Raw genomic sequence first — 6176 nt, forward strand, 5'->3', positions numbered from 1 at the left:
GTTTTGTCTTTGCATTATTATTATGATTATTATTATTATTGTTATTATTATTATTATTTCCAATTTGAGTTAGTGTTTGTTAACTGATGTTCTTGTACTGCTGTTACTGAAAATAAATCTGACCAATCAGATTTCAGTATTACTGTGACATAACAAATAGTATTGTACAGTATATAGTATAGTTCAGTACAGTATAGTAGAGTATTGTCTCTCCACGAATTAACGCACAATCAGGAAATCGCCACCAAAGATTTTCCACAGGTTTGGGCCAGGACGTGTCGTGTGACGTCATTACAACACATTCACTCTCTTCCATTCACGTGCGTCGAACACGAGTACAGCTCTCATGGAAAGTAATCACACGTGTCTTAACTCGTCAGGTTAAAAGAATCCTGTGCTTGTAAATTCACAGAAAATCAGCAAGTTGCATTGCAAATCTTTAAAAAAAAAAAAGCTGCAGAATTAAACTTTATAGTATAGTATACACCGATCAGCCATAACATTATGACCAGTGCCAGGTGAAGTGAATAAGACTGATGATCTCCTCATCATGGCACCTGTTAGTGGGTGGGATATATTAGGCAGCAAGTCAACATTTTGTCCTCAAAGTTGATGTTAGAAGCAGGAAAAATGGACAAGTGTAAGGATTTGAGCGAGTTTGATGAAGGGCCAAATTGTGATGGCTAGACGACTGGATCAGAGCATCTCCAAAACTGCAGCTCTTGTGAGGTGTTCCCGGTCTGCAGTGGTCAGTATCTATCCAAAGTGGTCCAAGGAAGGAACAGTGGTGAACCGGTGACAGGGTCATGGGCGGTCAAGGCTCATTGATGCACGTGGGGAGTGAAGGCTGGACCGTGTGACCCGATCCAACAGACGAGCTACTGTTGCTCAAACTGCTGAAGAAGTTAATGCTGGTTCTGATCAGGGGCGTCGCTAGGGCTAATCATTCGGGGCTCAAATCCTAGGAACGCCCCTGTGTGTGTGTGTGTGTGTGTGTGTGTGTGTGTGTGGAGAGAGATGTCAGTCAAAATCGCGTACAGTAAACAGCAACAGTGATCAAATAAAACGATCAACATTTACTTAATTCCTCTACACTCTGGTGGCAAAATTCGGGATAACGCATCCGGGGCTAGATTAAAATAATTTGTATGTATGCATGTACTAAGAGAACCTTAAAAACCACAACAAATTCCTTATGTGTCTGCGTACACTTGGCGAATACAGCTGATTCTGATTTCTCTGATCGACTCTGTGGATGAATCTGAATCATTGAAAAATGGCACTGAAGAGAAATGTCCTCTCTGTGGAAATATTTGCTTTCCTCTTTAAAACTTTAGCTCAATATTAGGTACATACTGTGAGAAAACGGTGCACTATTTACATTTTCTAAGGCAAACATGAAAAGAACAAAAATGAATCGGTTGAATCTCTTCGACGTTCGACTCCTTGAACCGACTCAGTAAATTGAATCAAATGTTCTATCGCTGTGTGTGGAGTAGTGTTTGAGGAAAACAAACAAACAAATGTGTGAACAATCCCTTACACAGTATAATTTTTTTTATATATTAAAAATATTAACTTTATAATGATAACATTTCTTTGATCAACTCTGTGGATGAATCTGAATCACTGAGACATGGCACTGAGGAGAAATGTGGGCTCTGTGTAAATATTTGCGTTCCTCTTTAAACTCCTTTGGATTTTCCCCTTTGTGGGAATATTAGTGTCTCTGCACATGTCCTATGTAGATAACAGAAGTATTGGCACCCTTCATAACAAATGAGCAGAAATTCATATATAGAATGAATAACCTGCACACAATTTGAATATGAACATATTTACACATTTTTTACATTTACTGGAACACTTATTGAAAACTTCAGAGTGTGTGTGTGTGTGTGTGAGAGAGAGAGAGAGAGAGAGAGAGAGAGAGAGACAGACTGAACTGGACTGAATGTTTATGGTCTTTCATGCTGGAAAAACCAGGAACTGTGTTTTCTTACAAGCCGAGTTAGCAGTTTTAATCTTATTTGTTTCATTCCACATCAACAATCTGGACTAGATCCTTTACATAAAATCTAAATAAAAGAGGAAACACAACAAATACTTTTGCAAGGCGCTGTATTACCCTGTTTATGGAACCCAGGCCTCCTGCTATGTGCTATAACAGACCTGGGTCTGTTACTGAGTTTGTGTGATACCTTAAGGTGATCCATGTACTGATTCCTCACCCATTAGCCTTGTAACTCTGTGTAAAAGTCCAAAACTAAACAGAAATATTTACTCCATCGTATCAGACTAATATGTACGTACTGGACTGCTTGACATATTTGTAACTAATTCTATCTCACTGTTTCTGTTACTACATTATACTCTTTCTTGTGCATCATCTTTAGTAGAGGCTTCCTTCTGGGATGACAGCCATGCAGACCAATTTGATGCAGTGTGTGGTGTATGGTCTGAGCACTGACAGGCTGACCCCCCCACCCCTTCAACCTCTGCAGCACTGCTGGCAGCACTCATACGTCTATTCCCCAAAGACAACCTCCGGATATGACGCTGAGCATGTGCACTCAACTTCTTTGGTCGTCCATGGCGAGGCCTGTTCTGAGTGGAACCTGTCCTGTAAAACCGCTGTATGGTCTTGCCCACCGTGCTGCAGCTCAGTTTCAGGGTCTTGGCAATCTTCTTACCTACCTACACCCCACCTACACAAATATCTACCTACCTACACCCCACCTACACAAACATTTACCTACCTACACCCCACCTACACAAATATCTACCTATATACACAAACATCTACAGTACCTACCTACACCCCACCTACACAAATATCTACCTACCTACACACCACATATACACAAACATCTACAGTACCTATCTACACCCCACCTACACAAATATCTACCTACCTACACCCCACCTACACAAATATCTACCTATCTACACACCACATATACACAAACATCTACAGTACCTATCTACACCCCACCTACACAAATATCTACCTATCTACACCCCACCTACACAAATATCTACCTATCTACACCCCACCTACACAAATATCTACCTATATACACAAACATCTACAGTACCTATCTACACCCCACCTACACAAATATCTACCTATCTACACACCACATATACACAAACATCTACAGTACCTATCTACACCCCACCTACACAAATATCTACCTATCTACACACCACATATACACAAACATCTACAGTACCTATCTACACCCCACCTACACAAATATCTACCTATATACACAAACATCTACAGTACCTATCTACACCCCACCTACACAAATATCTACCTATCTACAACCCACCTGTACAAATGGCTACCTAGCAGGGATAACTAGCATGCGCAGCTCTGGTGAGTGGTGAGCAGAGGCCGCTGGGCTAGGTAGGCAGGCGGGGCAGGCCAGACAGGCCAGGGCAGACTACGTGGACAGGCAGAGAAGGGCAGGTCGGGGGGTTAGCCATATGGGGCAAGCTGTGTGAGCTGGGCTGAGTGGGGCAGGCTGGGTGATACAGGTAAGGTGAGGCAGAATAAGTGATGTGAAGTACGCTAGGTCAGGTGTGATAGGACAGAAAAGGTAGGAATTAACTTACATATTAGAATCATTTTGATTATTCTGAACAATTTTGATCTGAACTTAGTAGTTTTGAGTTCAAAGAACTCATGCAAAGAACTATATGCATGTGATGTCAGAGGTAATAATAATAATGTAAATATTAGACATCACTTTTCATAATACATAATGTTTAGTCTGTGTACTTGCCAGTGATGTTTTATAGTTAAAAAAAAACTTACCATTTATGACTGCACTAATAACTATAGCACTTATAACAAAATCTTATTCAAATAAAATCAAAATGTAAAGGTGATGAGGAGAGTTTACAAACTATACACAAATATCACAATCTCCTCAGATAAAATCTAAATGAACAGTCTGTACAGGTGATGAGGAGAGTAATGAGCTTTGGCCTTGCCTAAGTGATGAACTATCATCCGTCTACATCTAGAGGGCAGACCATCACGCTCAAAAGGTCAGACCCATGGACCACTGGACACTGATGAATCATCATCCGGAGAGCAGACCATCAGGTTCACCAGGACAGAACCATAGCCCACTGGACACTGATGAATCATCATCCGGAGAGCAGACCATCAGGTTCACCTGGACAGAACCACATCCCACTGGACACTGATGAATCATCATCCGGAGAGCAGACCATCAGGTTCACCAGGACAGAACCATAGCCCACTGGACACTGATGAATCATCATCCGGAGAGCAGACCATCAGGTTCACCAGGACAGAACCACATCCCACTGGACACTGATGAATCATCATCCGGAGAGCAGACCATCAGGTTCACCAGGACAGAACCATAGCCCACTGGACACTGATGAATCATCATCTGGAGGACTGACCATCAGGTTCACCTGGACAGAACCACATCCCACTGGACACTGATCATTAAAACAACATAAAATGTCCTGTCACCAAACACATCATATATCATATATAGCAACAAGGAGGATGACTTCAAATCCTGCTCATTACTTTTCATCCCCAAAAAAGCCCCAATCCTATCATCAGTTCAGTGACTGAGAATCAAGAGTTACTGTACTATCAGACATTTCATCTTTATCTCATACAGTCTAACTTTACTATAGTAAACAGCTCTATTTATTGCTCTGATTGTAATTTTTAATGGTTGCTAAAGGTTAAAGTGTAGTTTTAGCTGTTTCTTTGCTTAAAAATCGCCTCTGAACTAATCATGGCTAAAACTGACATCCGGAGGAAAAAGTCCGATTTTTTTGTTGTTGATGGAAATGATTTTTTTTCAGTTATAGGATGTATTGAGTGTATGCCTGCCTAAAGAGATATGCCTTTAATCTGCTTTTAAACTGGGAGACTGTGTTTGCACCCTGAACACTGTCAGGAAATCTATTCCAAAGGAGTAGGAGCTAAATACTAAAACACTGTACCCGCTTTTGTAGACTTTAATATTCTGGGAACTACCTGAAGTCCGGAGTTTTGAGATGTTAAGGAGCGTCGTGGATTGTGACATGTTAGAAGACTGGTTAGATATGTGGGAGCTAAACCATTTACAGCCTTGTACATGAGTAGTGCTAGTTTATAGTCAATTCTAAACTTGACAGGTAGCCAGTACAGGGATAATAATATTGGGGTTATATGATCATATTTTCTTGACCTGGTAAGAACGCTGATGACTGCATTCTGGACTAACTGTAGCTTGTTTATTGAAGATGCAGGACAACCACCTAGTAATCCGTTACAATAGTCCAGTCTGGAGGTCATGAATGCATGAACTAGCTTTTCTGCATCAGATACAGATAAAATGTTCCTAAGCTTGGCAATATTTCTAAGGTGGAAGAAGGCTGTTTTTGTAGTATTGAAAATATGATTTTCAAAGGAGAAGTTGCTGTCTAATATTACTCCCAGGTCTTTCACTGTGGAGCTAGGACTAGATCACAGGATGCTGTCAAAGGTTGAACATCCATAATTTTATTCCTGATGCTATCAATTTTTTTCAGTGAAGAAGTTCATAAAGTCCTCACTACTAAACTGTGATGGAGTACTCTCTCCAGATATCTGTTTAGTTAGTCTAGGAAATATTCCAAGTTGGAAACTTAACAGGAATTTATGGAACAAATGGGAATTGTTTAAAATTATTTAGAAATTTGGGGAAATTAATATCAACTGTATCTACAAATGTAAATATAAACATTTTGTTTGGTCATAAGCTGACATGCAAGCAAACTAAATGAGATTTTTGACTGATTTAATTGTACGAACAACACAAGCAAAAATGTTGAATGTATAAAAAACATATTTCCTTCTGTTTGCTGTAAAACGAAGGCACCCTTTCACTTCCAAAAAAAAAGTCCCATTCAGAATTGTAATCTTCGGGTTCAAATGCAGAACTGTGGCTTCAATATTCTTGTGATAGCCAGAGCCTGGACAATAGGGAGGAATTTCCCCCTTAAGTGACTGAGGGGGATTGTGTGTGTGTGTCTAAAAACTGTTTTTTTTAATTATCTCACTTAAATGTTTGCTCTGTCTGAGTATTTGTATTATTTTGTGTGCAGGATTCAAGAAATGATCAGTGCATGACAGAAAGGTGTCAGAA

The sequence above is a fragment of the Hemibagrus wyckioides genome, linkage group LG12, assembly GCF_019097595.1.
Source record: "Hemibagrus wyckioides isolate EC202008001 linkage group LG12, SWU_Hwy_1.0, whole genome shotgun sequence".
In the NCBI taxonomy this organism is placed as follows: Eukaryota; Metazoa; Chordata; class Actinopteri; order Siluriformes; family Bagridae; genus Hemibagrus; species Hemibagrus wyckioides.